This window comes from Cervus elaphus, chromosome 30 (assembly GCF_910594005.1).
Source record: "Cervus elaphus chromosome 30, mCerEla1.1, whole genome shotgun sequence".
Lineage (NCBI taxonomy): Eukaryota > Metazoa > Chordata > Mammalia > Artiodactyla > Cervidae > Cervus > Cervus elaphus.
The window spans coordinates 68,004,224-68,032,016 of record NC_057844.1 but is presented as its reverse complement, the minus strand read 5'-3'; the positions used below and the strand labels follow the sequence as shown (position 1 = coordinate 68,032,016).

General features: G+C 38.7%; 1 protein-coding gene across 1 annotated transcript in view; it reads right to left on the bottom strand.

The window, feature by feature from the left end:
- LOC122687098 (ATP-binding cassette sub-family C member 4-like) overlaps positions 1-27,793 on the bottom strand; it is a 324,734-nt gene that overhangs the window by 4,821 nt on the left and 292,120 nt on the right. The gene's annotated exons all lie outside the window — the stretch shown is intronic.

The following is a 27,793-nucleotide window of genomic DNA, read 5'->3' as shown; positions in this document are numbered from 1 at the left end:
AGCAATGATAAACACAAGGAACAGCAAAAAGATAAACATGAAGATGTAAAAAGGGACATTAAAATCATATTATGTGGGGAAAAGTGTGAAAGTGTTAGTTGCTCAGTCATGTCTGACTTTTTGCAACCCCATGAACTGTAGTCTGCCAGGCTCCTCTGTCCATGGAATTCTCCAGGCAAGAATACCAGAGTGGGTTGCCATTCTCTTCTCCAAGGGATCTTCCCAACCCAGAGGTTGAACCTGGGTCTCCCAAATTGCAGGAAGATTCTTTACCATCTTAGCCACCAAGCAAGCCCAAATATGTGGGGAAGGAGAAAAAGAAAATGCAAATTCTTTCTCTTATTTTTAGAATGTGTTTGAGCCTATCTGACTAACAGTCTAAAGCAAGCAGGTATATAAAGGGGTTAACATACTTGAAAAACAGGGCAACCACAAGTCAAAAGCATACAATAGAATCACAAAAAAAACAAAAAGAAAAGAATAAAATAAAGCAGAAAATAAAGTTAAATCATTAAACTATGAAAAGAAAAACAAAAATAAAAAGAAAGGAACAAAGAAGAAGCAAAGAAACCTGGTGGGTTACAGTCCACGGGGTCTCAAAGAGTTGGACATGACTGAGCGACTTCATACACACACACACACAAGGCACAAAATTAACCTCAATAAATTTGAGTATAGAAATTATTTCAAGCATCTTCTCTGACCACATGGCATGAAACTAGAAATCAACTACAGGAAAAGAAACAAGAAAAAAAGATTACATGGAGACTAAATAACACACTACTTAAAAACCAGTGGGTCAATGAGAAAATTAAAAAAGGAAATTAAAAAATATCTTGAGACAAACAACAATGAAAACGTTAACTATACAAAATCTATTTGGATTGGATTGCTCAGTTGCTCAGTCATGTCCAATTCTCTGTGGCTCTATGGACTGCAGCCCACCAGGCTTCTCTCTCCGTGGGATTTTCCTGGCAAGAATACTGGAGTGGGTTGCCATGTCCCCCTCCAGGGGATCTTCCCAACCCAGGGATTGAACCTGCATCTCCTGTGCCTCCTGCATTGCATGCAGATACTTTACCACTGTATGGGGCTTCCCTTGTGGCTCAGATGGTAAATAATCCACCTGTAATGTGGGAGACCTAGGTTTGATTCCTGGGTTGGGAAGTTCCCCTGAAGAAGGGATAGGCTACCCACTCCAGTATTCTTGGGTTTACCTTGTGGCTCAGCTGGTAAAGAAACCTCCTGCAATGCAGGAGACCTGGGTTTGATCCCTGGGTTGGGAAGGTCCCCTGGAGAAGGGAAAGGCTACCCTCTCCAGTATTCTGGCCTGCAAAATTCCATGAACTTTATAGCCCATGGGGTCCCAAAGAGTAGGACATGACTGAGCAACTTTCTTTTTTTCTTTTTTTTTTAATTTTTTAAAATTTTTTAATTGAAGGATAATTGCTTTACAGAATTTTGTTGTTTTCTGTCATACACAATTTGAAAATAATTTTTTTTATTTTATTAGTTTGAGGCTAATTACTTCACAACATTTCAGTGGGTTTTGTCATACATTGATATGAATCAGCCATAGATTTACACGTATTCCCCATCCCGATCCCCCCTCCCTCCTCCCTCTCCACCCGATTCCTCTGGGTCTTCCCAGTGCACCAGGCCTGAGCACTTGTCTCATGCATCCCACCTGAGCTGGTGATCTGTTTCACCATAGATAATATACATGCTGTTCTTTTGAAATATCCCACCCTCACATTCTCCCACAGAGTTCAAAAGTCTGTTCTGTATTTCTGTTTCTCTTTTTCTGTTTTGCATATAGGGTTATCGTTACCATCTTTCTAAATTCCATATATATGTGTTAGTATGCTGTAATGTTCTTTATCTTTCTGGCTTACTTCACTCTGTATAAGGGGCTCCAGTTTCATCCATCTCATTAGGACTGATTCAAATGAATTCTTTTTAATGGCTGAGTAATATTCCATGGTGTATATGTACCACAGCTTCCTTATCCATTCATCTGCTGATGGGCATCTAGGTTGCTTCCAAGGACATGACTGAGCAACTTTCACTTTCACTTTACCACTGAGCAACCGGGGAAGTCCCACAAAATCTATGCTATGCAGCAAAAGCAATTCTTAGAGGGAAGTTTATAGTCGTACATACCTTCATCAACAAAGAGAAAAATCTCAAATAAACAACCTAACCTACCACCTAAAAGAGTTAGAAAAAGAAGAACAAACAAAACCTAAAATCAACAGAAAGAAGGAAATAATAAAGATTGAAGGAAAATAAATAAAATAGAGATTTAAAAAATAGAAAAAAATCAACAAAACCAAGAGCTAGTGCTTCGAAAGAGTAAACAAAATTGACAAACTCTAGCCAGGCTCACCAGGAAGAAAGGAGAGAGAACCCAAACAAACAAAATAGAAAATCAAAAAGGAAAAAATCTCAACTGATACCACAGAAATACAAAAAACCATAAGAGAATACCAATTATATGCCAACAAATTTTGCAATGTAGAAAAAATGGACAACTTTCTAGAAACACATAACCCAACTAAAACTGAAGCAAGAAGAAATAGATAATTTGAACAGATAGATCACTAGAACTGAAATAGAATCTATATTTTAATAACTCCATACAGACAAAAGTCCAGGACCAGATGGCTTCACAGCCAAATTCTACCAAACATACAAAAAAAAAAAAAAAAAAAAAACCTTATACCAATTCTTCTCAAATTCTTCCAAAAGATTAAAGAGGAGGGAATGCTCCCAAAAACAGTCTATGAAGCCACCATCACCCTGATAATAAATCAGACAAAGATAACACCAAAAAAGAAAATTACAGGCCAAAATCTCTGATGAGTCTATTGGTAGACATAAAAATTATCAACAAAATGTTAGCAAATTAAATAAACCTACACATAAAAAAGGTCATACACCATGACCAAGTGGGTATGGGTATGGTGACCAAGTGGGTATTCATTCCAGATTCATAAGGATGGTTCAACACATGCAAATCAATATTATATACCATATTAACAAAACAAAAGTAAAAAAAAGAAAAAAGAAAAAACACCTGATCATCTCAATAAATGCAGAAAAAGGATCTGATAAAATTCAACACCTATTCATAATAAAAACTATTACTAAAGTGGGAATAGAGGGAACATATCTCAACATAATAAAAGCCATTTACAACAAACCCACAGCCAATATAATACTCAATAGTGAAAAGCTAAAAGACTTCCTGCTAAAATCTGGAATAAGACAAGGATGCCCATTCTCACCACTTCTTTTCAACATAGTATTGGATGTTCTAGCCACAGTTAGAAGACAATTAAAAAAAATAAAATGCATCCAAATTGGAAGGGAAGAGGTAAAACTGTCACTATATGCAGATTCCATGACACTATATAAAGAAAACCCTAAATACTCCACACTAAAACTGCTAGATCTAATAAATGAATTCAGCAAAGTAGCAAGATACAAGATTAACATTCAGAAATCGCTTGCAATACTTTACACTAACAATGAAATATCAGAAACGGAATACCTTTTAAAACTCACACCAAGAAAAAAGAAAAGAAAAAGAAAAAAACTTGGAATAAACCTAACCAAGGAGGTGAAAGACATACGCTGAGAACTGTAAAACACTGATAAAGGAAATTAAAGATGACTGAAATAAATTGAAAGATATTCTATGTTCTTGAATTAGAAGAATCAATATTGTTAAAATGGCAATACTATCCAAAGACATCTAAAGGTTTAATGTGATCCTTATCAAACTACCCATGACATTTTTCTCAGAACTAAAACAAATAATCTAAAATTTTATATGGAACCACAAAAGACCCAGAATCGCCAAAGAAATGTTGAGGGGAAAAAAAACAAACCTAGAGGCATAACTGTCTCAGGCTTCAGATAATACTCCAAAGCTACAATAATCAAAGCAGTGTGATATTGGTGTGAAAATAGCATAAAAATCAATGGAATAGAATAGACAGCCCAAAAATAAACCCTCATACCTACTGTCAATTAATCTTCAACAAAGGAAGTAAGAATTTAAAATGGGGAATAGACAGTCTATTCAGCAAGTGGTGCTAAGGAAGTTGGACAGCTGCATGCAAAGCAATGAAGGTAGAACACAACCTCACATGCACAAAAATAAACTCAAAATGACTTAAAGACTTAAACATAAGACATGACACCATAAAATGCCTAGAAGAAAGCATAGGCAAACGTTCTCTGACATAAATCATACCAATGTTTTCTTAAGTCAGTCTCCTAAGGCAATAGAATTAAAAATTAAAAATAAACAAATGGGACCTAATCAAGCTTACAAGACTTTGCACAGCAAGGGAAATGATAAAACAAAACAAAAAGGCAACCTATAGAATGGGAGAAAAATATTTGTAAATGATGCAACAGACAAGGGCTTAATCTCCAAAATATACAAACAGCTGATACAACTCAACAAAATAAAAACATGCAACCCAACCAAAAAATGGGCAGAAGATCTTAATAGATATTACTCCAAAGAAGACATGCAGATGGCCAGTAGGCACCTGAAAAGATATTTGACATCACTAATTATTAGAGAAATGCAAATCAAATTTACCACCTAACACTGGTCAGGATGTCCATCATTAAAAAGTCTACAATTAAGAAATGACGGAGAGGGTGTGGAGAAAATGGAACCCTCCCACACTAATGGTGGGAATGTAAGTTGGAATTGATACAGCTACTATGGAAAACAATACAGAGGTTCCTCAGAAAACTAAAAATAGAATTACTTTATGATCCAGCAAACACATTCCTGGGCATATGCCCAGAAAAAACTAGAATTCAAAAAGATACATGCATGCTTATGTTCATAGCAGCAGTATTTACAATAGCCAAAACATGAAAACAGCCTAAACGTCCATCGACAAAGTAATGGATAAAGAAGATGTAGTATTGTTGGGCATACACACCAAAGAAACCAGAACTGAAAGAGACACACATATGCCAATGTTCATTGCAGCACTGTTTACAATAGCTAGGACATGAAAACAACCTAGATATCCATTGGCAGACAAATGGATAAGGAAGTTATGGTACACATACACGATGGAATGTTACTCAGCTATAAAAAAAAAAAAAAAACACATTTGAGTCAGTTCTAGTGAGGTAGATGAAACTGGACCTTATTATACAGAATTAAGTAGGTCAAAAAGAGAAAAACCAATACGGTATATTAACACATATATATGGAATTCAGAAAGATGGTAACAACGATCATATATGCAAGGCAGCAAAAGAGACACAGATGTAAAGAACAGACTTTTGGACTATGTGGGAGAAGGCGAGGGTGGGATGATTTGAGAGAATAGCACTGAAACATGTATATTACCATGTGTAAAATAGATGGCCAGTGCAATTCAATGCATGAAGCAGGGCACTCAAAGCTGGTGTTCTGGGACAACCAGAGGGATGGGGTGGGGAGGGAGATGGAAGAGGGGGTTCAGGATGGGGGGACACATGTGCACCTGTGGCTGATCCATGTCTATGTATGACAAAACTACCACAATATTGTAAAGCAATTAGCCTCCGATTAACACAAATAATTTTTTAAAAAAGATGTGGAACTGATTACTGGCTGGATCTGTCTCTCTCCTTTTGATTCCCCCTTTTATCCTCCTGGCCACCTCTGCCTCCTTCCTCCCTCTTCTCTTCTCTGTGTAACTCCGTGAACATCTATGAGGGGTCCAGACTATAGAGAGCACATAGAGAAGTGATTACTGGCTAGCTTGCTCTCTCCCCTTTTGATACCCCCTCTGCTCCTCCTGGTCAACTCTAACCCCCTCTTACCTCTTCTCTTCTCCATGTAACTCTGTGTACTTCTCCAGGTGTCCCTCACTGCGGAGAAACTTGTCATCATTAACCTAGATGTTTTATCATTGGTGCTGTATAGATGGAGAAGTCTTGAGGTTACCATAAGAATAAGACTGAAAACCAGAGGCAGGAGGCTTAAGTCCAAATCCTGAGAACACCAGAGAACTCCTGAATCCATGGAACATTAAATGATAGAAGCTCATCAAAAGCCTCCATACCTACACTGAAACCTAGCATCACCCAAGGGCCAACAAGCTCCAGAACAAGACATACCACACAAATTCTCCAGCAGCACAGGAACATAACCATGAGTCTCAATATACAGGCTGACCAAAGGCACATCAAACCCACTGACATCTCAAAACTTATTACTGGACACTTAATTGCATTCCAGAGAGAAAAATCCAGCTCCACCCACCAGAACACCGACACAAGCTTCCCTAACCAGGAAACATTGACAAACCACCCATACAACCCCACCCACAGTGAAGAACCTCCACAATAAAGAGGAACCACCAACTGCCAGAATAAAGAAAGGCCACCCCAAACACAGCAATATAAACAAGATGAAAATGCAGAGAAATACCCAGCAGGTAAAGGAACAGGATAAATGCCCACCAACCAAACAAAAGAGGAGGAGATAGGGAGTCTACTTAAGAAAGAATTCTAAATAATGATAGTGAAAATGATCCAAAATCTTGAAAGCAAATTGGAGTTACGGATAAATAGCTTGGAGACAAGGATTGAAAAGATGCATGAAAGGTTTAATAAGGACCTAGAAGAAATAAAAAAGAGGCAATATACAATGAATAATGCAGTAAATGAGATAAAAAACACACTGGAGGGAACCAACAGTAGAATAACTGAGGCAGAAGATAGGATAAGTGAGGTAGAAGATAGAAAGGTAGAAATAAATGAAACAGAGAGGAAAAAAGAAAAAAAGAATTAAAATAAATGAGGACAACCTCAGAGACCTCTGGGACAATGTTAAACGCCCCAATATTCGAATCATAGGAGTCCCAGAAGAAGAAGACAAGAAGAGAGACCATGAGAAAATACTTGAGATAATAGTTTAAAACCTCCCTAAAATGGGGAAGGAAATAATCACCCAAGTCCAAGAAACCCAGAGAGTCCTAAACAGGATAAACCCAAGGCGAAACACCCCAAGACACATATTAATCAAATTCACAAAGATCAAACCCAAAGAACAAATATTAAAAGCAGCAAGGGAAAAACAACAAGTAACACACAAGGGGATTCCCATAAGAATGACAACGGATCTTTCAATAGAAACTCTTCAAGCCAGCAAGGATCTCATTCAAATATGAATGAGAAATAAAAAGCTGTACAGATAAGCAAAAGCTGAGAGAATTCAGCACCACCAAACCAGCTCTCCAACAAATGTAAAGGATCTTCTCTAGACAGGAAATACAGAAAGGGTGTATAAACTCAAACCCAAAACAATAAAGTAAATGGCAGTGGAATCATACTTAATAATTACCTTAAATGTAAATGGGTTGAATACCCCAACCAAAGACAAAGACTGGCTGAATGGATACAAAAAACAAGAACCCTATATGTGCTGACTACAACAGACCCACCTCGAATCAAGTGACACATACAGACTGAAAGTGAAGGGCTGGAAAAAGATATTCCATGCAAATAGAGACTAAAAGAAAGCAGGAGTCACAAAACTCCTATCAGATAAAATAGACTTTTAAAAAAAGGCTGTGAAAAGAGACAAAGAAGGACACTACATAATGATCAAAGGATCAATCCAAGAAGAACATATAACAATTATAAATATATATGGACCCAACATAGGAGCACCACAATATACAAGACATATGCTAACAAGTATGAAAGGGGAAATTAACAATAACACAATAATAGTGGGAGACTTTAATACCCCACTCACACCTATGGATAGATCAACGAAACAGAAAATTAACAAGGAAACACAAACTTTAAATGATACAATAGACCAGTTAGACCTAATTAATATCTATAGGACATTTCACCCCAAAACAATGAATTTCACCTTTTTCTCAAGCGCACATGGAACCTTGTCCAGGATAGATCACATCCTTGGCCATAAATCTAGCCTTGGTAAATTCAAAAAAATTGAAATCATTCCAAGCATCTTTTCTGACCACAATGCAGTAAGATTAGATGTCAATTACAGGAGAAAAACTATTAAAAATTCCAACATATGGAGGCTGAACAACACGCTGCTGAATAAAGAACAAATCACAGAAGAAATCAAAAAAGAAATCAAAATATGCATAGAGAGGAATGAAAATGAAAACACAACAACCAAAACCTATGGGACACTGTAAAAGCAGTGCTAAGGGAGGAGGAGCCAAGATGGCGGAAGAGTAGGACAGGGAGACCACTTTCCCTCCTACAAATTCATCGAAAGAATAACTGAACGCAGAGCAAACTTCACAGAACAACTTCTGATCGCTAGCTGAGGTCATCAGGCACCCAGAAAAGCAGCCCATTGTCTTCGAAAGGAGGTAGGACAAAATATAAAAGATAAAAAGTGAGACAAAAGAGCTGAGGACGGAGATTCGTCCCAGGAAGGGAGTCTTGGGCGGCATTGCTTGGGGTAGGGTCCGGGCCTGAGTGCCCTGAGGACAATCGGAGGGAGCTTCTGTGAGGTGCCAACTTGAACTGTGGGAGACCAAAGGAGAGAGAGTAAATTAACCGGCCCGAACACACTGCCGGCCGTTCGCAGAACAAAGAGACCGAGAAAGTCCAGAGAAGAGCTCGCAGGCTGCGGACCGGCACAGCCCCGCCAGAGGCAGGAGGCAGGGGGGAGGGGAAGGTCGCGGCGAGACACAGGGCGCAGGAACCCGACCGGCGCGTGCGGGGACTGGGGCTGGGGACACGGAGGGCAGAAGGCGCGCGCACCCGACTGGCGCCAGCGGAAACTGAGACTGGGTCCGCGGAAGGGAGTGGGCGCGCCACACCTGGGTAGAGTGCGCCCACCAAGCCCGTGGCTGCCTGGACCGCTCTGACGGGGAAGGCACAGAGAGCAGGCGCAGCTTTTCGTTCCGCGCTTTTGCGGAACACCCGAGGGCTGGAACCTCGCGCAGCGCGGGGCGCGCTCCATATAGAACAGCCGAAAGCCTGAGCAGCGCAGATGGAGAAAGCAGCGTCAGGCCCTCCCGGCAGCGCCAGCCCCTCCCTGCAACGCCAGCCCATCCCCACAGCGTCAGCCCCTCCCCGCAGAGCGACGGAACTAGCTACCTGAATAAGAGTCCACCTCCGCCCGCGTGTGTCAGAGCGGAAATGAGGCTCTGAAGAGACCGGCAAACAGAAGTCAAATAAACAAAGGGAACCGCTTCAGAAGGGACTGGTGCAACAGATTAAAATCCCTCTAGAAAACACCGACTACACCGTAAGGGGCCTGTAGATACCGAGAAGTGTAACCTGGAACGAGGAGCTATCTGAAACTGAGCCGAACCCACACTGACCGCAACAGCTCTAGAGAAACTCCTAGATATAATTTTACTTTTTTCTTTTTTTTTTTTTAATTTTTTGTTTCTTTTTTTTATTTTTTATTTTTTCTCTTTTGTTTTCCTTTAAAATCCCCTATTACTCCCCCATTACTCCTTAACTTTCATTTTCATAGATTTTTACGATTTTTTTAATTAGGGGAAAAAAAATTTTTTTTTTCTTTCTTTCCTTTTTTCTTTTTTTTTCTTTTTTCTTCTTTTTTTTCTTTTTCTTTCCTTTTTCTCATCTATTTTCTATTTTTCTTTTCCTCTTATTTCTTTTAAAGTCCTCTAGTACTCCTCTACTACTCCTTAATTTTCATTTTCAACACACTATAACCTTACAAAAAAAAAGAAGAGAAGCCGTATTTTTAAACCGAAGATTATTCTCTCCCAATCTTGACTCTCTGTTTTCTACCTCAGAACACCTCTATTTCCTCCTTTCCCCTTCTCTTCCCAATCCAATTCTGTGAATCTTTGTAGGTGACTGGGCTACGGAGAACACTCTGGGAACAGACACCTGCATAGATCTGTCTCTCTCCTCTTGAGTCCCCCTTTTTCTCCTCCTGCTCATCTCTATCTCCCTCCTCCCTCTCCTCTTCTTCATGTAACTCTGTGAACCTCTCTGGGTGTCCCTAACGGGGGAGAATCTTTTCGCCATTAACCTAGAAGTTTTCTTATCAGTGCTGTATAGCTAGAGAAGTCCTGAGACTACAGGAAGAATAAAACTGAAATCCAGAGGCAGGAGACTTAAGCCCAAAACCTGAGGACACCAGAAAACTCCTGACTACATGGAACTTTAAGTAATAAGTGACCGTCCAAAAGCCTCCATACCTACACTGAAACCAACCACCACCCAAGAGCCAATAAGTTTTAGAGCAAGACATACCAAGCAAATTCTCCAGCAACGCAGGAACATAGCCCTGAACGTCAACATACAGGCTGCCCAAGGTCACACCTAATACATAGACCCATCTCAAAACTCATTACTGGGCACTCCATTGCTCTCCAAACAGAAGAAATCAAGTTCCACACACCAGAACACCGACGCAAGCTTCCCTAACCAGGAAACCTTGACAAGCCAATCGTCTAACCCCACCCAATGGGTAAATCTTCCACAATAAAAAGCAACCACAGACCGCCAGAATACAGAAAGCCCACTCCAGACACAACAATCTAAACAAGATGAAAAGGCAGAGAAATACCCAACAGGTAAAGGAACATGAAAAATGCCCACCAAGTCAAGCAAAAGAGGAGGAGATAGGGAATCTACCTGAAAAAGAATTTAGAATAATGATAATAAAAATGATCCAAAATCTTGAAAACAAAATGGAGTTACAGATAAATAGCCTGGAAACAAAAATTGAAAAGATGCAAGAAATGTTTAATAAAGACCTAGAAGAAATAAAAAAGACTCAATTAAAAATGAATAATGCAATGAATGAGATCAAAAACACTCTGGAGGGAACCAAGAGTAGAATAACGGAGGCAGAAGATAGGATAAGTGAGGTAGAAGATAAAATGGTGGAAATAAATGAAGCAGAGAGGAAAAAAGAAAAAAGGATCAAAAGAAATGAGGACAACCTCAGGGACCTCTGGGACAATGTGAAACGCCCCAACATTCGAATCATAGGAATCCCAGAAGAAGAAGACAAAAAGAAAGGCCATGAGAAAATACTCGAGGAGATAATAGCTGAAAACTTCCCTAAAATGGGGAAGGAAATAGCCACCCAAGTCCAAGAAACCCAGAGAGTCCCAAACAAGATAAACCCAAGGCGAAACACCCCAAGACACATATTAATCAAATTAACAAAGATCAAACCCAAAGAACAAATATTAAAAGCAGCAAGGGAAAAACAACAAATAACACACAAAGGGATTCCCATAAGGATAACAGCTGATCTATCAATAGAAACCCTCCAGGCCAGAAGGGAATGGCAGGACGTATTGAAAGTAATGAAAGAGAATAACCTACAACCTAGATTACTGTATCCAGCAAGGATCTCATTCAGATATGAAGGAGAATTTAAAAGCTTTACAGATAAGCAAAAGCTGAGAGAATTCAGCACCACCAAACCAGCTCTTCAACAAATGCTAAAGGATCTTCTCTAGATAGGAAATGCAGAAAGGTTGTACAAACGTGAAAACAAAACAACAAAGTAAATGGCAACGGGACCACACCTATCAATAATTACCTTAAATGTAAATGGGTTGAATGCCCCAACCAAAAGACAAAGATTGGCTGAATGGATACAAAAACAAGACCCCTATATATGCTGTCTACAAGAGACCCACCTCAAAACAAGAGACACATACAGACTGAAAGTGAAGGGCTGGAAAAAAATATTTCATGCAAACGGAGACCAAAAGAAAGCAGGAGTCGCAATACTCATATCAGATAAAATAGACTTTTAAAAAAAGGCTGTGAAAAGAGACAAAGAAGGACACTACATAATGATCAAAGGATCAATCCAAGAAGAAGATATAACAATTATAAATATATATGCACCCAACATAGGAGCACTGCAATATGTACGGCAAACACTAACGAGTATGAAAGAGGAAATTAATAGTAACACAATAGTGGGAGACTTTAATACCCCACTCACAACTATGGATAGATCAACTAAACAGAAAATTAACAAGGAAACACAAACCTTAAATGACACAATGGACCAGCTAGACCTAATTGATATCTATAGGACATTTCACCCCAAAACAATCAACTTCACCTTTTTCTCAAGTGCACACGGAACCTTCTCCAGAATAGATCACATCCTGGGCCATAAATCTGGTCTTGGAAAATTCAAAAAAACTGAAATCATTCCAGTCATCTTTTCTGACCACAGTGCAGTAAGATTACATCTCAATTACAGGGAAAAAATTGTTAAAAATGCAAACATATGGAGGCTAAATAACACGCTTCTGAATAACCAACAAATCATAGAAGAAATCAAAAAAGAATAAAAAAAGTATAGAAATGAATGAAAATGAAAACACAACAACCCAAAACCTATGGGACACTGTAAAAGCAGTGCTTAGGGGAAGGTTCATAGCATTACAGGCTTATATCAAGAAACAAGAAAAAAACCAAATAAATAACCTAACTCTACACCTAAAGCAATTAGAGAAGGAAGAAATGAAGAACCCTAGGGCTAGCAGAAGGAAAGAAATCTTAAAAATTAGGGCAGAAATAAATGCAAAAGAAACTAAAGAGACCATAGCAAAAATCAACAAAGCCAAAAGCTGGTTTTTTGAAAAAATAAACAAAATTGACAAACCACTAGCAAGACTCATTAAGAAGCAAAGAGAGAAGAACCAAATTAACAAAATTAGAAATGAAAATGGAGAGATCACAACAGACAACACTGAAATACAAAGGATCATAATAGACTACTACCAGCAGCTCTATGCCAATAAAATGGACAACTTGGATGAAATGGACAAATTCTTAGAAAAGTATAACCTTCCAAAACTGAACCAGGAAGAAATAGAAGATTTTAACAGACCCATCACAAGCAAGGAAATCGAAACTGTAATCAAAAATCTTCCAGCAAACAAAAGCCCAGGACCAGATGGCTTCACAGCTGAATTCTACCAAAAATTTAGAGAAGAGCTAACACCTATCTTACTCAAACTCTTCCAGAAAATTGCAGATGAAGGTAAACTTCCAAACTCATTCTATGAGGCCACCATCACCCTTATTCCAAAACCAGACAAAGATGCCACAAAAAAAGAAAACTACAGACCAATATCACTGATGAACATAGATGCAAAAATCCTTAACAAAATTCTAGCAAACAGAATCCAACAACATATTAAAAAAATCATACACCATGACCAAGTGGGCTTTATCCCAGGAATGCAAGGATTCTTTAATATCCGCAAATCAATCAATGTAATACACCACATTAACAATTTGAAAGATAAAAACCATATGATTATCTCAATAGATGCAGAGAAAGCCTTTGACAAAATTCAACACTCATTTATGATTAAAACTCTCCAGAAAGCAGGAATAGAAGGAGCATACCTCAACATAATAAAAGCTATATATGACAAACCCACAGCAAGCATCACCCTCAATGGTGAAAACTTGAAAGCATTTCCCCTGAAATCAGGAACAAGACAAGGGTGCCCACTCTCACCACTACTATTCAACATAGTGTTGGAAGTTTTGGCCACAGCAATCAGAGCAGAAAAAGAAGTAAAAGGAATCCAGATAGGAAAAGAAGAAGTGAAACTCTCACTGTTTGCAGATGACATGATCCTCTACATAGAAAACCCTAAAGACTCTTCCAGAAAATTACTAGAGCTAATCAATGAATATAGTAAAGTTGCAGGATATAAAATTAACACACAGAAATCCCTTGCATTCCTATATACTAACAATGAAAAAACAGAAAGAGAAATTAAGGAAACAATACCATTCACCATTGCAACAGAAAGAATAAAATACTTAGGAATATATCTACCTAAAGAAACAAAAGACCTATACATAGAAAACTATAAGACACTGATGAAAGAAATCAAAGAGGACACAAACAGATGGAGAAACATACCATGCTCATGGATTGGAAGAATCAATATTGTCAAAATGGCTATTCTACCCAAAGCAATCTATAGATTCAATGCAATCCCTATCAAGCTACCAATGGTATTTTTCACAGAACTAGAACAAATAATTTCACAATTTGTATGGAAATACAAAAAACCTCGAATAGCCAAAGTAATCCTGAGAAAGAAGAATGGAACTGTAGGAATCAACCTGCCTGACTTCAGACTCTACTACAAAGCCACTGTCATCAAGACAGTATGGTACTGGCACAAAGACAGAAATATAGATCAATGGAACAGAATAGAAAGCCAAGAGATAAATCCACGAACCTATGGACACCTTATCTTTGACAAAGGAGGCAAGGATATACAATGGAAAAAAGACAACCTCTTTAACAAGTGGTGCTGGGAAAACTGGTCAACCACTTGTAAAAGAATGAAACTAGAACACTTTCTAACACCATACACAAAAAGAAACTCAAAATGGATTAAAGATCTAAATGTAAGACCAGAAACTATAAAACTCCTAGAGGAGAACATAGGCAAAACACTCTCCGACATAAATCACAGCAAGATCCTCTATGACCCACCTCCTAGAATATTGGAAATAAAAGCAAAACTAAACAAATGGGACCTAATGAAACTTAAAAGCTTTTGCATTACAAAGGAAACTATAAGTAAGGTGAAAAGACAGCCCTCAGATTGGGAGAAAATAATAGCAAATGAAGAAACAGACAAAGGATTAATCTCAAAAATATACAAGCAACTCCTGAAGCTCAATTCCAGAAAAATAAATGACCCAATCAAAAAGTGGGCCAAAGAACTAAACAGACATTTCTCCAAAGAAGACATACAGATGGCTAACAAACACATGAAAAGGTGCTCAACATCACTCATTATTAGAGAAATGCAAATCAAAACCACAATGAGGTACCATTACACGCCAGTCAGGATGGCTGCTATCCAAAAGTCTACAAGCAATAAATGCTGGAGAGGCTGTGGAGAAAAGGGAACCCTCTTACACTGTTGGTGGGAATGCAAACTAGTACAGCCGTTATGGAGAACAGTGTGGAGATTTCTTAAAAAACTGGAAATAGAACTGCCATATGACCCAGCAATCCCACTTCTGGGCATACACACTGAGGAAACCAGATCTGAAAGAGACACGTGCACCCCAATGTTCATTGCAGCACTGTTTATAATAGCCAGGACATGGAAGCAACCTAGATGCCCATCAGCAGATGAATGGATAAGGAAGCTGTAGTACATATACACCATGGAATATTACTCAGCCGTTAAAAAGAATTCATTTGAACCAGTCCTAATGAGATGGATGAAACTGGAGCCCATTAAACAGAGTGAAGTAAGCCAGAAAGATAAAGAACATTACAGCATACTAACGCATATATATGGAATTTAGAAAGATGGTAACGATAACCCTATATGCAAAACAGAAAAAGAAACACAGAAATACAGAACAGACTACTGAACTCTGTGGGAGAAGGTGAGGGTGGGATATTTCAAAAGAACAGCATGTATACTATCTATGGTGAAACAGATCCCCAGCCCAGGTGGGATGCATGAGACAAGTGCTCGGGCCTGGTGCACTGGGAAGACCCAGAGGAATCGGGTGGAGAGGGAGGTGGGAGGGGGAATCGGGATGGAGAATACGTGTAAATCTATGGCTGATTCATATCAATGTATGACAAAACCCACTGAAATGTTGTGAAGTAATTAGCCTCCAACTAATAAAAAATTAAAAAAAAAAAAAAAGCAGTGCTAAGAGGAAGGTTCATAGCAATACAGGCTTACCTCAAGAAACAAGAAAAAAGTCAAATAAACAACCTAACCCTACACATAAAGCAACTTGACAAGGAAGAAATGAAGAACCCCAGGGTTAGTAGAAGGAAAGAAATCTTAAAAATTAGGGCAGAAATAAATGCAAAAGAAACACATGAGACCATAGCAAAAATCAACAAAGGCAAAAGCTGGTTCTTTGAGAAGATAAATAAAACTGGTAAACCATTTGCCAGACTCAACAAGAAACAAAGGGAGAAGAATCAAATCAACAAAATTAGAAATGAAAATGAAGAGATCACAACAGACAACACAGGAATACAAAGGATCATAAGAGACTACTATCAGCCACTACATGCCAAGAAAATTGACAACCTGGAAGAAATGGACAAACTCTTAGAAAAGTACAACTTTCCAAAATTGAACCAGGAAGAAATAGAAAATCTCAACAGACCCATCAGAAGCATAGAAATTGAAACTGTAATCAGAAATCTTCCAGCAAACAAAAGCCCATGACCAGACAGCATCACAGCTGAATTCTACCAGAAATTTAGAGAAGAACTAACACCTATCTTACTCAAACTCTTTCAGAAAATTGCAGAGGAAGGTAAACTTCCAAACTCATTCTATGAGGCCACCATCACCCTAATACCAAAACCTGACAAAGATGCCACAAAAAAAGAAACCTACAGGCCAATATCACTGATAAACATAGATGCAAAAATCCTTAACAAAATTCTAGCAAACAGAATCCAACAACATATTAAAAATATCATACATCATGACCAAATGATCTTTATCCCAGGGATGCAAGATTTCTTCAATATCTGAAAATCAATCAACATAATACACCACATTAACAAATTGAAAAATAAAAACCATATGATTATCTCAATAGATGCAGAGAAAGACTTTGACAAAATTCAATATCCATTTATGATTAAAAAAAAAAAAATTCCAGAAAGCAGGAATAGAAGGAACATACCTCAACATAATAAAAGCTGTATGTGACAAACCCACAGCAAAGATTATCCTCAATGGTGAAAAATTGAAAGCATTTCCCCTAAAGTCAGGAACAAGACAAAGGTGCCCACTCTCACCACTACTATTCAACATAGTTTTGGAAGTTTTGGCCACAGCAATCAGAGCAGAAAAAGAAATAAAAGGAATCCAGATTGGAAAAGAAGAAGTAAAACTCTCACTGTTTGCAGATGACATGATCCTCTGCATAGAAAACCCTAAAGACTCCACCAGAAAATTCCAGAGCTAATCAATGAATGTAGTAAAGTTGCAGGATATAAAATCAACACACAGAAATCACTTGCATTCCTATACAATAACAATGAGGAAATACAAAGAGAAATAATGGAAACAATTCCATTCACCATTGCAACGAAGAGAATAATATACTTAGGAGTAAATCTACCTAAAGAAACAAAATACATATATATAGAAAACTATAAAACACTGATGAAAGAAATCAAAGAGGACACAAATAGATGGGGAAATATACAGTGCTCCTGGGTCAGAAGAATCAATATAGTGAAAATGAGTATACTATACAAAGCAATCTATGGATTCAACACAATCCCTATCAAGCTATCAATGGTATTTTTCACAGAACTAGAACAAATAATTTCACAATTTGTATGGAAATACAAAAAACCACAAATAGCCAAAGCAATCTTGAGAAAGAAGAATGGAACTGGAGGAATCAACCTGCCTGACTTCAGTCCCTACCACAAAGCCACAGTCATCAAGACAGTGTGGTACTGGCACAAAGACAGAAATATAGATCAATGGAACAAAATATAAAGCCCAGAGATCAATCCATGCACCTATGGACACCTTATCTTTGACAAAGGAGGCAAAAATATACAATGGAGAAAAGACAATCTCTTCAACAAGTGGTGCTGTGAAAAGTGGTCACCCACTTGTGAAAGAGTGAAACTAGAACACTTTCTAACATCATACACAAAAACAAACTCAAAATGGATTAAAGATCTAAATTAAGATGAGAAATTTTAAAACTCCTAGAGGAAAACATAGGCAAAACACTCTCCGACATAAATCACAGCAGGATCCTCTATGACCCACCTCCCTTAATATTGAAAATAAAAGCAAAAAAAAAAAAAAGACCTAATTAAAATTAAAAGCTTCTGCACAACAAAGGAAACTATAAGCAAAGTGAAAATACAACCTTCAGAATGGGAGAAAATAATAGCAAATGAAGAAACGGACAAAGAATTAATCTCAAAAATATACAAGTAACTTTTCAGCTCAATTCCAGGAAAATAAAAGACCCAATCAAAAAGTGGGCCAAAGAACTAAACAGACATTTCTCCAAAGAAGACATACACATGGCTAACAAACACATGAAAAGATGCTTAACATTACTCATTATCAGACAAATGCAAATCAAAACCACAATGAGGTAGCATGTCACACCAGTCAGAACAGCTGCTATCCAAAAGTCTACAAGTAATAAATGCTGGAGAGGCTGTGGAGAAAAGGGAACCCTCTTACACTGTTGGTGGGAATGCAAACTAGTACAACCACTATGGAGAACAGTGTGGAGATTCCTTACAAAACTGGAAATAGAACTGCCATATGACCCAGCAACCCCACTGCTGGGCATACACACCAAGGAAGCCAGAATTGAAAGGGACATGTGTACCCCAATGTTCATCGCAGCACTGTTTATAATAGCCAGGACATGGAAGCAACCTAGATGCCCATAAGCAGATGAATGGATAAGAAAGCTGTGGTACAAGTGGGGGCGGCACGGAGAGGAGCAGGCGGCATTGTTTGGGGCAGGGTCCGGGCCTGAGTGCCCTGAGGACAATCGGAGGGAGCTTTTGTGAGTTGCCGGCTTGAACTGTGGGAGAGCAGGGAAGAGAGAGAAAATTGACCTGCCTGAACTCGCTGCCGGCCGTTCGCGGAACGGGGGGACCGAGAGAGTCCGGAGAGGGGCTCGCAGACTGCGGGCCAGTCCGGACCCGCCGGAGGCGGGAGCAGGTCACGGCGAGACACAGCGCGCAGGCACCCGACCGACGCAGGCGGGGACGGGCTGGGGGCAGAGGGCAGAAGGCGCACACACCCGACTGGCGCCAGCAGAAACTGAGACTGGGACCGTGGGAGAGGGTGCACCGCACCCGGAGAGAGTGCGCCGGTCAAGCTTCTGGCTGCCTGGAATGCTCTGACGGGGAAGGCACAAGAGCGGACTCAGCCTTTTGTTCCGCGCTTTTGTGGATCACCCGAGGGCTGGAGCTGCGCGCGGCGTGCTCCATGAGGAGCGGCGAGGATTCTGAGCAGCGCAGACCGAGAAACCAGCGCCAGCCTCTCCCGGCAGCGCCAGCCCATCCCAGCAGCGCGAGAGAACTAGCTGCCTGAATAAGAGTCCACCTCCGCCCGCCTGTGTCAGGGCGGAAATGAGGCTCTGAAGAGACCGGCAAACAGAAGCCAAATAAACAAAGGGAACCGCTTCAGGAGAGAGCGGTGCAACAGATTCAAATCCCTGTAGAAAACACCGTTTACACCAGAAGAGGCCTGTAGATATCGAGATCTGTAAGCTGGAACGAGGAGATATCTGAAACTGAGCCGAACCGACACTGACCGCAACAGCTCCAGAGAAATTCCTAGATATATTTTTACTTTTTTTTTTTTTTAATAAGAAAAAAATTTTTTTTTAAATTTTTTCTTTTTTATTTTTTCTCTTTTATTTTCCTTTAAAATTCCCTATTACTCCCCCATCATTCCTTAACTTTCATTTTCATAGATTTTTATGATTTTTTTAATTAGGGAAAATTCTTTTTTTTTCTTTCTTTTTTTTCTCCTTTTTCTCGTCTATTTTCTATTTTTCTTTTTCTCTTATTTCTTTTAAAGTCCTCTAGTACTCCTCTACTACTCCTTAATTTTCATTTTCAATACACTATAACCTTACCAAAAAAAAAAAAGAGAGAGAGAGAAGCCCTATTTTTTAAACTGAACTTCATATATATTTAAAAAAATTTTTTTGTGTGTGTTTTGGTTTTTGTTTTTAATATAGTATTATTAAGAGTCTAATCTCTACTCTAGATGTTTAATTTTTGTTTTTCAATATATGATATAAATTGTGAACATTTAAGAATCCAATATTCAGTTCCCATTTTTATTCAGGAGTGTGTTGATTTTTCTCTCCCAATCTTGACTCTCTGTTTTCTACCTCAGAACACCTCTATTTCCTCCTTTCTCCTTCTCTTCCCAATCCAATTCTGTGAATCCTGGTGGGTGTCTGGGCTACGGAGAACATCTGGAAACAGACAACTGTGTAGATCTGTCTCTCTCCTCTTGAGTCCCCCTTTTTCTCCTCCTGCTCAACACTATCTCCCTCCTCCCTCTCCTCTTCTTCATGTAACTCTGTGAACCTCTCTGGGTGTCCCTAACGGGGGAGAATCTTTTCACCATTAACCTAGAAGTTTTATTATCAGTGCTGTGTAGTTGGAGAAGTCCTGAGACTACAGGAAGAATAAAACTGAAATCCAGAGGCAGGAGACTTAAGCCCAAAACCTGAGGACACCAGAAAACTCCTGACTACATGGAACTTTAAGTAATAAGTGACCGTCCAAAAGCCTCCATACCTACACTGAAACCAACCACCACCCAAGAGCCAATAAGTTTTAGAGCAAGACATACCAAGCAAATTCTCCAGCAACGCAGGAACATAGCCCTAAACGTCAACATACAGGCTGCCCAAGGTGACACCTAACACATAGACCCATCTCAAAACTCATTACTGAGCACTCCATTGCTCTCCAGAGAGAAGAAATCAAGTTCCACGCACCAGAACACAGACGTAAACTTTCCTAACCAGGAAACCTTGACAAGCCAATCGTCTAACCCCACCCAATGGGTAAATCCTCCACAATAAAAAGCAACCACAGACCTCCAGAATACAGAAAGTCCACTCCAGACACAGCAATCTAAACAAGATGAAAAGGCAAAGAAATACCCAACAGGTAAAGGAACATGAAAAATGCCCACCAAGTCAAGCAAAAGAGGAGGAGATAGGGAATCTACCTGAAAAAGAATTTAGAATAATGATAATAAAAATGATCCAAAATCTTGAAAACAAAATGGAGTTACAGATAAATAGCCTGGAGACAAAGATTGAAAAGATGCAAGAAATGTTTAATAAAGACCTAGAAGAAATAAAAAAGACTCAATTAAAAATGAATAATGCAATGAATGAGATCAAAAACACTCTGGAGGGAACCAAGAGTAGAATAACGGAGGCAGAAGATAGGATAAGTGAGGTAGAAGATAAAATGGTGGAAATAAATGAAGCAGAGAGGAAAAAAGAAAAAAGGATCAAAAGAAATGAGGACAACCTCAGGGACCTCTGGGACAATGTGAAACGCCCCAACATTCGAATCATAGGAATCCCAGAAGAAGAAGACAAAAAGAAAGGCCATGAGAAAATACTCGAGGAGATAATAGCTGAAAACTTCCCTAAAATGGGGAAGGAAATAGCCACCCAAGTCCAAGAAACCCAGAGAGTCCCAAACAGGATAAACCCAAGGCGAAACACCCCAAGACACATATTAATCAAATTAACAAAGATCAAACACAAAGAACAAATATTAAAAGCAGCAAGGGAGAAACAACAAATAACACACAAAGGGATTCCCATAAGGATAACAGCTGATCTATCAATAGAAACCCTCCAGGCCAGAAGGGAATGGCAGGACGTACTGAAAGTAATGAAAGAGAATAACCTACAACCTAGATTACTGTACCCAGCAAGGATCTCATTCAGATATGAAGGAGAATTCAAAAGCTTTACAGACAAGCAAAGGCTGAGAGAATTCAGCACCACCAAACCAGCTCTTCAACAAATGCTAAAGGATCTTCTCTAGATAGGAAATGCAGAAAGGTTGTATAAACGTGAAAACAAAACAACAAAGTAAATGGCAATGGGACCACACCTATCAATAATTACCTTAAATGTAAATGGGTTGAATGCCCCAACCAAAAGACAAAGATTGGCTGAATGGATACAAAAACAAGACCCCTATATATGCTGTCTACAAGAGACCCACCTCAAAGCAGGAGACACATACAGACTAAAAGTGAAGGGCTGGAAAAAAATATTTCATGCAAACGGAGACCAAAAGAAAGCAGGAGTCGCAATACTCATATCAGATAAAATAGACTTTCAAATAAAGGATGTGAAAAGAGACAAAGAAGGACACTACATAGTGATCAAAGGATTAATGCAAGAAGAAGATATAACAATTATAAATATATACGCACCCAACATAGGAGCACCGCAATATGTGCGGCAAAGGCTAACAAGTATGAAAGAGGAAATTAATACTAACACAATAATAGTGGGAGACTTTAATACCCCACTCACAACTATGGATAGATCAACTAAACAGAAAATTAACAAGGAAACACAAACCTTGAATGACACAATGGACCAGCTAGACCTGATTGATATCTATAGGACATTTCACCCCAAAACAATCAACTTCACCTTTTTCTCAAGTGCACATGGAACCTTCTCCAGAATAGGCCACATCCTGGGCCATAAATCTGGTCTTGGAAAATTCAAAAAAATTGAAATCATTCCAGTCATCTTTTCTGACCACAGTGCAGTAAGATTACATCTCAATTACAGGGAAAAAATTGTTAAAAATGCAAACATATGGAGGCTAAATAACACGCTTCTGAATAACCAACAAATCATAGAAGAAATCAAAAAAGAAATCAAAATATGCATAGAAATGAATGAAAATGAAAACACAACAACCCAAAACCTATGGGATACTGTAAAAGCAGTGCTAAGGGGAAGGTTCATAGCATTACAGGCTCACATCAAGAAACAAGAAAAAAGCCAAATAAATAACCTAACTCTACACCTAAAGCAATTAGAGAAGGAAGAAATGAAGAACCCCAGGGTTAGCAGAAGGAAAGAAATCCTAAAAATTGGGGCAGAAATAAATGCAAAAGAAACTAAAGAGACCATAGCAAAAATCAACAAAGCCAAAAGCTGGTTTTTTGAAAAAATAAACAAAATTGACAAACCATTAGCAAGACTTATTAAGAAGCAAAGAGAGAAGAACCAAATTAACAAATAGAAATGAAAATGGAGAGATCACAACAGACAACACTGAAATACAAAGGATCATAATAGACTACTACCAGCAGCTCTATGCCAATAAAATGGACAACTTGGATGAAATGGACAAATTCTTAGAAAAGTATAACCTTCCAAAACTGAACCAGGAAGAAATAGAAGATCTTAACAGACCCATCACAAGCAAGGAAATCGAAACTGTAATCAAAAATCTTCCAGCAAACAAAAGCCCAGGACCAGATGGCTTCACAGCTGAATTCTACCAAAAATTTAGAGAAGAGCTAACACCTATCTTACTCAAACTCTTCCAGAAAATTGCAGAGGAAGGTAAACTTCCAAACTCATTCTATGAGGCCACCATCACCCTAATTCCAAAACCAGACAAAGATGCCACAAAAAAAGAAAACTACAGGCCAATATCACTGATGAACATAGATGCAAAAATCCTTAACAAAATTCTAGCAAACAGAATCCAACAACATATTAAAAAAAAATCATACACCATGACCAAGTGGGCTTTATCCCAGGAATGCAAGGATTCTTTCACATCTGAAAATCAATCAATGTAATACACCACATTAACAATTTGAAAGATAAAAACCATATGATTATCTCAGTAGATGCAGAGAAAGCCTTTGACAAAATTCAACACCCATTCATGATTAAAACTCTCCAGAAAGCAGGAATAGAAGGAACATACCTCAACATAATACAAGCTATATATGACAAACCCACAGCAAGTATTACCCTCAATGGTGAAAAATTGAAAGCATTTCCCCTGAAATCAGGAACAAGACAAGGGTGCCCACTCTTACCACTACTATTCAACATAGTGTTGGAAGTTTTGGCCACAGCAATCAGAGCAGAAAAAGAAGTAAAAGGAATCCAGATAGGAAAAGAAGAAGTGAAACTCACTGTTTGCACATGACATGATCCTCTACATAGAAAACCCTAAAGACTCTTCCAGAAAATTACTAGAGCTAATCAATGAATATAGTAAAGTTGCAGGATATAAAATTAACACACAAAAATCCCTTGCATTCCTATATACTAACAATGAAAAAACAGAAAGAGAAATTAAGGAAACAATACCATTCACCATTGCAACACAAAGAATAAAATACTTAGGAATATATCTACCTAAAGAAACAAAAGACCTATACATAGAAAACTATAAAACACTGATGAAAGAAATCAAAGAGGACACAAACAGATGGAGAAACATACCATGCTCATGGATTGGAAGAATCAATATTGTCAAAATGGCTATTCTACCCAAAGCAATCTATAGATTCAATGCAATCCCTATCAAGCTACCACCGGTATTTTTCACAGAACTAGAACAAATAATTTCACAATTTGTATGGAAATACAAAAAAACCTCGAATAGCCAAAGTAATCTTGAGAAAGAAGAATGGAACTGGAGGAATCAACCTGCCTGACTTCAGACTATACTACAAAGCCACAGTCATCAAGACAATATGGTACTGGCACAAAGACAGAAATATAGATCAATGGAACAGAATAGAAAGCCAAGAGATAAATCCACGAACTTATGGACACCTTATCTTTGACAAAGGAGGCAAGGATACACAATGGAAAAAAGACAACCTCTTTAACAAGTGGTGCTGGGAAAGCTGGTCAACCACTTGTAAAAGAATGAAACTAGAACACTTTCTAACACCATACACAAAAAGAAACTCAAAATGGATTAAAGATCTAAATGTAAGACCAGAAACTATAAAACTCCTAGAGGAGAACATAGGCAAAACACTCTCCGACATAAATCACAGCAAGATCCTCTATGACCCACCTCCTAGAATACTCGAAATAAAAGCAAAACTAAACAAATGGGACCTAATGAAACTTAAAAGCTTTTGCACTACAAAGGAAACTATAAGTAAGGTGAAAAGACAGCCCTCAGATTGGGAGAAAATAATAGCAAACGAAGCAACAGACAAAGGATTAATCTCAAAAATATACAAGCAACTCTTGAAGCTCAATTCCAGAAAAATAAATGACCCATTCAAAAAATGGGCCAAAGAACTAAACAGACATTTCTCCAAAGAAGACATACACATGGCTAACAAACACATGATAAGATGCTCAACATCACTCATTATCAGAGAAATGCAAATCAAAACCACAATGAGGTACCATTACATGCCAGTCAGGATGGCTGCTATCCAAAAGTCTACAAGCAATAAATGCTGGAGAGGGTGTGGAGAAAAGGGAACCCTCTTACACTGTTGGTGGGAATGCAAACTAGTACAGCCGTTATGGAGAACAGTGTGGAGATTTCTTAAAAAACTGGAAATAGAACTGCCATATGACCCAGCAATCACACTTCTGGGCATACACACTGAGGAAACCAGATCTGAAAGAGACACGTGCACCCCAATATTCATCGCAGCACTGTTTATAATAGCCAGGACATGGAAGCAACCTAGATGCCCATCAGCAGATGAATGGATAAGGAAGCTGTAGTACATATACACCGTGGAATATTACTCAGCAACTAAAAAGAATTCATTTGAATCAGTTCTAATGAGATGGATGAAACTAGAGCCCATTATACAGAGTGAAGTAAGCCAGAAAGATAAAGAACATTACAGCATACTAACACATATATATGGAATTTAGAAAGATGGTAATGACAACCCTATATGCAAAACAGAAAAAGAAACACAGAAGTACAGAACAGACTTTTGAACTCTGTGGGAGAAGGTGAGGGTGGAATGTTGCAAAAGAACAGCATGTATATTATCTATGGTGAAACAGGTCACCCAGGTGGGATGCATGAGACAAGTGCTCGAACCTGGTGCACTGGGAAGACCCAGAGGAATCGGGTGGAGAGGGAGGTGGGAGGGGGGATCGGGATGGGGAATACGTGTAAATCTATTGCTGATTCATGTCAATGTATGACAAAACCCACTGAAAAAATAAATTAATTAATTAAAAAAAAAAGAAAGCTGTGGTACATATACACAATGGAATATTACTCAGCCATTAAAAAGAATACATTTGAATCAGTTCTAACGAGGTGGATGAAACTGGAGCCTATTATACAGGGTGAATCAAGCCGGAAAGAGAAACACCAATACAGTATACTAATGCATATATATGGAAATTAGAAAGATGGTAATGATAACCCTGTATGCTAGACAAGAAGAGAGACACAGATGTATTGAACAGTCTTTTGGACTCTGTGGGAGAGGGCGAGGGCAGGATGATATGGGAGAATGGCATTGAAACATGTAAATTTTCATATGTGAAACGAATTGCCAGCCCAGGTTTGATGCATGATACAGGATGCTCGGGGCTGGTGCACTGGGATGACCCAGAGGGATGGGATGGGGAGGGAGTTGGGAGTGGGCTTCAGGATGGGGAACACATGTACAACTATGGCGGATTCAAGTCAATGTATGGCAAAACAAATACAATGTTGTAAAGTAAAATAAATAAATAATTTTTTTTAAAGGCTCAATTCTTTGGTGCTCAGCTTTCATTGTAGTCCAACTCTCGCATCCATACATGACTACTGGAAAAACCATGCTTTGACTAGATAGATCTTGGTCAGCAAAGTCATGTCTCTGCCTTTTAATTTGCTGTCTAGGTTTGTCATAGATTTTCTTCCAAGGAGTAAGCGTCTTTTAATTTCATGGCTGCAGTCACCATCTGCAGTGATTTTGTAGCCCAAGAAAATAAAGTCTCTCACTGTTTCCATTGTTTCCTCATCTATTTGTCATGAAGTGATGGGACTGGATACCATGATCTTAGTTTTATGAATTTGAGTTTTAAGCCAGCTTTTTCACTCTCCTCTTTCACTTTCATCAAGATGCTCTTTAGTTCTTCTTTGCTTTCTTCTATAAGGGTGGTGTCATCTGCGTGTCTGAGGTTATTGATATTTCTCCTAGCAATCTTGATTCTAGCTTGTGCTTCTTCCAGCCCAGCATTTCACATGATGTTCTCTTCATATAAGTTAAATAAGCAGAGTGACAATATAGAACCTTGACATACTTCTTTCTCAGTTTGGAACCAGTCTGCTGTTTCTTGCCCAGTTCTAACTGTTGCTTCCTGACCTGCATACCGATTTCCCAGGAGGTAAGTAAGGTGGTCTGGTATTCCCATCTCTTGAAGAATTTTCCACAGTATATCTAACAGAAATACTGTGAGATACTTGGAATATGTTTTTAAGAGATATTTAAAATATTACACAAGTAAATTTATTCTTTACAAGTGAAAAATCTGGGAAATGTGAAGTATAAAGTATGAAGAAGTAAAAATGCACCTATAATTTAATGATCAGAGATTTAGTTTCAATGGGGAAGCCTCACCACACACAGTTAGAAGCCTCATCCCACCTCAAGCCATGCCTCTCAAGGGGCAAGAGTGCCAGACCATCATTCCCTCCCTCCATCCTTCCATCAACCCCACTCTCACCTTGTTCCAGAAAGAATTACAGGCAGCGGCATGACAATGACTAAGTTCCTTAAACCAGACCTCAGTGCAGGCATTCTTGCCATTTCTGCTTGTTCCTCTTGTCTTAACCACAGAAACCCAAGGCCATGAAGTCAGCAAAGCAAAAAATATCAAAAAAGGAACATTTTGACTGGGACCAGGGGATCAAAATGACCAGGGATAACATCATGGAAATAGCTATCCTAAGAAAAAATCAACTATATGTGACAGCCATCATATAGGCACCCTAAAACTTTTCTTTAAATACATCTTGCTATCTCGTAGAAGGCAGGATGATAGTTCTTAAAAAATTAGTCTGCTATCCTACTCATTTGCTAGCAAATTAACAAATTTCTTTCCTTTATTCTTTGAAACTTGTCTTCATTATTCTCATTCAGCATTGGAAACAAGACCAAATTTTTCATTACAAAACCACATGACCGGAATTTTCCTCACTGAGCGCCTTCCTCACACC